Source organism: Gambusia affinis, linkage group LG11 (assembly GCF_019740435.1).
Source record: "Gambusia affinis linkage group LG11, SWU_Gaff_1.0, whole genome shotgun sequence".
Classification (NCBI taxonomy): Eukaryota; Metazoa; Chordata; class Actinopteri; order Cyprinodontiformes; family Poeciliidae; genus Gambusia; species Gambusia affinis.
The window spans coordinates 4740456-4747027 of record NC_057878.1 but is presented as its reverse complement, the minus strand read 5'-3'; the positions used below and the strand labels follow the sequence as shown (position 1 = coordinate 4747027).

The window sequence follows — 6572 nt, the reverse complement described above, 5'->3', positions numbered from 1 at the left end:
GAGAAAAAAAGAAAATAAAAATAAGATTATAAAACCTCTGGTCTCGTTCCAGAGACCCCTCGCTATCATCTGTGCGTTTGTGTTGGTTGCCATGGGTTCAGGTTGGGGCAGGCCGCATGCCAGTGACTCACAGCCCACCGGTGATGCATCTCTCCCCCTCACAACCGACGGGCTCTGCTTCGCAACACGGCTGTTTCCAAAAAGCCTTCGTCAACGCGGGCGGCCATGTGAATGTAGGGCTCTTTCAGGAGATGATGTGGATGTAGACGAGCCACTGCCGCGTGCGTTTGTTATTGTTGTTGTGCATTTATAAGACAAAATGTCGTAGTAATCGCAGCAGCTCTGGCGGAAATTGGCAACTTGATTCGTCCAATGTTTAGAATACAAAGTAATGGATCATATTTTTGCTAAACACGGTTGTTTTTTGTTTTTGTGGTTTTTTGCAAGGGGGGGATTTGAGATGGTGTGTTTGTTGTGTTTATACCTTTAAATTCACTATATAACTGAACTGTTTTCGGAGAGCTAAAACAGAACGGGTTAAATGGAAAACACAGAACGACCAAGTCAAAGTTTGGGCCAGTCCTGGTGACATTTTCAGACTCAAAGCATCGAGAATTAGGGGTGCACCGATTGCAGCTTCCTGGACGATTCACCGATCTTTTAAAAGGTCCGACCTGACTCGATTCCGATTTTAGCTAAAACCAATTTCTTTTCTTCTTCTTTTTTTTTTTCCTGAGAAGTTGCTCAATATAGCGAGAAAGTCGCTGAATTGGCAACAGTGGCGTGACGATTGCTAGCTGTAAATGTGCAGACGTGACCTGGTGGGCCGGTCTGTCAGCCAAACCTCTCTGGAGGGAGAGCAGATGAGGACTGTGGGAGATTTTTAAACATTTGCTGAGCTAGATAAGACAGGCTTCACATGTAAAAATCATCCGATCTCCCAAAGTGAAGGGAATCGGCACCGATAAATCTGTGCACGTCTATCGAGAATATGTAAAGATCCCAGTCTCTGGACGTGGACAGGTGATGGAGACGTACACCCGAACCAACTTGGAGCTGTAACCGCTGCCAAATTTGGTTCCACTAAGCCCCGCCTCAAATTCAAAAGCACTCCACACTTTTTAGATCCCCCCCCCCCCCCCCCCCAAACGCTAAGATGTTTTGGAACAGTCTTTCTCCATTGTTTTAAAGGTGCATTTCAAAATTTTCCCCTTTTTTTATGGGTTGCTCAGCTTTCACTTTGCAACACTTTTCTTGAAATTTTGTAAACATGCGGCTATACATGGTTTACACTAATATCACTTTGATTTTGATCACTTATTGTGACGAGTTATCCTCAGTTTAGAGCCCAATTAACTGCGTCGCTATACTTCCAATCAAATAACCCACAGGGTCATTATTTGAATTTAACATAACATATGCCTAATTACGTGTGTAATGAATCATTACATGTTTCATAAAGCAGCAGGGTGAACCTCTCGAAATAAAACGTGATCCAGCACATTTACCAGAAGGGCCTGTAGGGCTGAAAGTCTCTCCTTATTGGGTGTGAGAATGTTTGGAGTCCCTGGTTTGGACCCCGCAGCCAGCAGCACTGCAGTTTGAGTCCCGGGTGAGGAGAGAGGAGGGGTGGAGAGGGGGTGAATCTGCAAGACTCAGCTCACCACGCCTCGGCACGGTGAGTTCGTCAGCCATATTGACTACCTCCTCTGCTGTCGTGGGAAGCGGGCGAGAGGAACTCCGCTGGCCTGAAGCCTGCGTGTTATCACCGAGCCCTCCGAAGTGCGCTCCGCGTCCGGTAAACAGCGCGGAGGGGTCGGCCGGGAAGGTGAAACGCTCTATTTTTAACCCCACCGTGGATATATAAAGCGAGCGCTGCCTGCTGGAGGAGGTGACAGCACGGCTCATCCTCAGAGGAGCCGCCTGGCGTTAGAGGTGAGTTTTATCGGCTTCATCTGCGCACCGCTTCACCTTTAAGCCGCTAATACGAGTGGGGATTTGTTTGCTCGTCTGAGCGTGGAGGTGTTTTAACTCGGCGGGCCGGTAACAAGTTGTTTCGCAGCACGTAGCCGCCGGACAGCCAAGCTTAGGGGCGGCGTGCTCGGACGGCGGTATTCGTCTCACTGCGGTACCAAACCGGCTTTCTAACGGGAAGACGGGTGAGTCGGAGGCAGCTAACACCAGCTGGTGTCGCTTGTCTCTCCGGTGCTGTGTGTCAGTCAGTGTTACGCAACAGCGTAGCCTTGGTAATAAGATGCTGGTTGCGTCTCGCTGAGTGACTTGGAAGAGAACTCGCTCATTCACATCAAACGAACAGGGTCACAGCACCGGTTCCGGTTGGTCTGTGTTCATGGTTTCTGTAGTTCTCCAAACGGGCCTGAACGAGTTGCGCTTTGAAATGGGACATTCTGCGGTTTCCTCTGTTGCTCGAGTGGAATTTGTTTGTTTTGTTGATTGTAACTTTTGGAGAGATACAGTTGAGTTTATTTTTGTAAGTGTGTTTGGATCGCTTCACATTCCGCTGTTTAGTGGAATAATTTCTCATACGCCTCTGTCGGTCAGCTCAAGCCGAAACTTTCAAAGGTTTCAAACTTGTTAAGGCGGTGAGCCTCGCCTACACTGCGGGCCTTTTTCGTTTTTTGATTAGGCCTAATTGTTTACTGTCCGTCATGGAAACGCTACCCAGAGTCTAGTTAAGCTTTTGGACGTAAACCTCAGTCTTGAATACGACTCCTGCAGCGCTCCCTCACATGTTAGCGGTCCATCTGCGGCGCGCAGGAAATTAGCGGCCGCTGATTGGCCGCATTTGTGCGCGTGAAGTGTTTTATTGGTTAATGTCCGCGTAGCTCAAGTCATTTTCCCGCCGTCGATGCCGCCCCCCGCTGGGACCAAATTACAACTCATTTGAGAAAGAGGCTCGGAGCATGTTGACATGAGATAGGCTACCTTTGACAGCTGGTTTTGGATTTCTCTCAGCTGGGCTTTGTGTGTGTGTGTGTGTGTGTGCGTGTGTGTGTGCGTGTGTGCCCTGTTGAATAATCATCCAGGTTAAGACCGGGGAAGTATAATTTCACCTACTTTTCTTTGCACATACATTATTATAATCTTTTTCTCCTGTGCACATTCTTATTTTGAACCCAAATCTCAGTGAAGATTTCCAAGGTTTTCTAAAACACTTTTCTGTAACATTGTCCCATAGTACATAATCTAGGGCTGCAACTAACGATTATTGTAGTTAACCATAATGCTTAATTGATTGATCTGAAAATAACCTCCTTTTTTTAAAAAACACAATATTAGAAATGCATTAAAATATGCAAATAAATCAATTATTATTTTTTTTTATATTAGAAAGACATTTTATTGCCTAAAGTTGCGATAACTGCATTAAAGGACGCATTTGCAGCTGAAACAGATAAGCTTTTGGAAGTCAACATTTAAAAAAATTTGGTCCTTTCTGCTTGCTTGACTTATCATCAGTACAACGTATCGCTGAACTGTTTACGTTTGTTTTTTTTTTTTTCACTAATAACTGGATAGCAAAAGGAGCTTGATTTATATTTTTATTTTTAAAGAATACTTTGAACCGGATGAAGCTAAAAGTGCCACTAGATGAGTTTTGGGTATAACATTTTTACAAAGGTTTTTTTCTTTTTCTTTTTTTACATTTATCTTTTTAATCTTAAATGCAAAATGTGTCTATTCTTTAGTGCAGTTTTGACTTATTTACTGTTCCGAGTATATTGTTCTTTCAGCAAATGGGCTTTTATTTGAGTTTGTATGCTCCCATTAACGATTAATCGATTGACTAAATTAGTTGACAGACATTTCAATAATTGATTCATCACAATTGATCGGATTAATTGTTCCAACCCTATCACATTCCTCCAACTTGGTAATGGACAATAGCAATAATAATAATAAAAAAATCTACCAAACCCACATTAGCATTCTGAAACCTTAATCAGGCATAACATTATGACCACTTGTCTCACTGACCCGTTGAGGCCCAGACTCTTGAGACTCCTGAAAGTGGGCCATGGTTTCCGTTCCCAGTGTGTTTGCGGCACATCTTCTAAGTTTAGTGAGTAGCGAGGCGGGGAATGGATGGATCAGACTTGCTTGTATGAGCTATAATGAGCCTGCTTGGGTCACATCCTCTACGACGGACACCGTTGCAGGATCCGGAAGGAAATGATGTGTGTCTCAGATTCGGTATGAGAAGCTGACTGATGCCTTCACACACCAGCTGCTCTGTCTGAATCTGATCTCGGAGTCAGTTTTACTCCCAAGCGTGTGAGGGCTCGTCTCTGATCTCATTATTGTTCTAGTGTTTCTTCATAAGTTGATCCTTCGGATAACTAAAGTGTAATGTCTGAACACGGCGGGATAAATCTCCTCCTACGAAGCATTCCACATCTAATGATTCATCTTATGGTTTGGAACGAGCTTCTAATTAGTCTTTGCTTGTCTTTTCTTCCTTATCATTTTTATTTTTGTGATTTTAAAATGTGTGAAGGTGACTCTGAGAGTTTCTGAGTGCCGTGGAAACATAAAGGATAACGGTGCGACATTTCGTCAGCGCTTTTTGAGGTCCCCGCCCTACGGAGGCCGTTTGTGCTGCTGAACTAACACTTTCAGCAGTGTTAGTTCAGCAGCACTAACAGTGGGATCTGATTCCTTACAGTGGGAATCAGATCCCACTGATTCCTTACAGTGGGAATCAGATCCCACTGATTCCTTACAGTGGGAATCAGTGGGATCTTCAGTGCCACAACTAAAGATGCCAAGCATAACAGTGAGGAAGGCGTCCTGCTGCTTCAGCAGCTGTTGGATGTTGACTGTGTGAATGTGCTGCCAGATGTGCCTCAGAGCCCCTAAATACACAAAAAAACGTTCATATTTGACAGATTTATTTTTACTTCAACATTAATTTTAAGTTCTATTGATTTGGTGGTTTTGTGAGCAGACGGCCTGGTTCCCCTTTCTGATTGTTTACACCGTGATTTAATGGTGTTTACACACACATTTTGAAAGGAAACATTTACAAGATGGTCCAATTTCTTTTTATTTAAAACACAAATCAACAACTGAGATTTTTATTTCCGCAGAGCTGAGCAAAAGTGCTGCACAGTAGGGTTGGGCGTTTATCGCATCGTTTATCATCCATCGTGATACATTTATCGCAAGAGTTTTGATGGATCGTCGACACGATCAATTCAAATTCACGCTGATCGATTTTCCCCCTCAACCTGTTCCTATTGTCAGCGTTGTTTCATTGTTTTCTCCACTGTTGATTCAATAAGAGTACGGTGTAATTAAATGCAGTTACCGTTTGCAGTTCAGCGATACGAATCGCTAAACTGCAAACGGCAAATTAGAGCCACGACACGGCTATAATTTGCTGTGTCATGGCGTCACGGCTGTTCAGTTGCCTAAAGAGATAATAATCCTTATCATCACTTTTGTTGTCACAATGCTACCATAAAATATTGATTAAAGTAGCTGCTATGAGCAGATCAGGTAGGAGTTTGGGACTCAGGAATGACGATAAAAGTAGTTGCACATTAGTGCACATCATGCACTAATATTTCATTACTGCATGATGTGCCTGTTTTTCACTACTATATCTCATTGTTCATCTACTGATGGATAATCAAACCAGCCTAATTAAATCATGCAAATAATTTTGATTTGCATGATTTATTGTTTGTGTCTTTTCTTCCCTCTCTTTTGAGACAAAACTGGATGACATAAGAGTTCAGTTTGGTGCTTCGCTCTAAACCAGCCCTTTATTTGAAGGACAGTTTTGTTGAGTGTCCATTTTGTTTCTGTCGTTTTGTTTATTTGTTTTAGATATTTAAAATGCCTTCCAGTTCCAGGGCTAAATGTTGGTTAAAGTTCATTGAGGGTTGAAACTGGTCTTGCATTACCATTATATTACTTAATGCTGTTGTTTTGAGATCATTTTTATCGTTTATCGCAATAATATCTGGTACAATTTATCGTCGAGACAATTTTTTTTATTATTATTGTGACAGGTCTGTCTGCGTCTCTGGGATTTAGGAACTTAAATACAAAATCAGCATCATCTTAAATAAAACTTACTAAAAAAAGATGTAAAATTTTATGTTTTCACTTGTTTTTAAATGCATAAGAAATGTTGGACACGTTTGTCAAGAAATCATGCGACACATCAAGTGATCTGGGAATAACAATAAAAATCAGTTACAGTAATATGACGCATTATTTTAGCATCACTGCTAAACAACTTCTTCCAATGGCAAACACAACAAGAACGCTAAACGTTTAACACTTGGCGTTGGAAGGGAATCTGCAAACCGGTTGGTTAAAATGATTCCTCATATCCAGTGTGCGTTGAATGACTGCATTCATACTTTGTCATAAATGCACTACCGCCACATCAGCAGAAATATGAACTCTGCACACTGCGGACGGTGGAAAAACCAGCAGGAAGCTCAGTCTTGCATTAGTTTGGTGTGTGTTGCTGTAGAGAGCCTGGCTCTACTCTTCTTTTCTCGATGAAACACGCCGCTTCTTCTCTTTTAAAC

General features: G+C 42.6%; 1 protein-coding gene across 2 annotated transcripts in view; it reads left to right on the top strand.

Annotated features, from left to right (window-relative positions):
• Positions 1 to 1409: 1409 nt before the first annotated feature.
• LOC122839838 (radixin) overlaps positions 1410 to 6572 on the top strand; it is a 42929-nt gene continuing 37766 nt past the window's right edge. The window contains exon 1 of one of the 2 annotated variants that reach the window (XM_044131817.1): positions 1410 to 1678. The gene's annotated coding sequence lies outside the window, so the exon portion shown is untranslated. Of the gene's footprint in view, positions 1936 to 6572 lie in introns of both variants that reach the window. The other variant, XM_044131816.1, reaches the window with a different exon arrangement.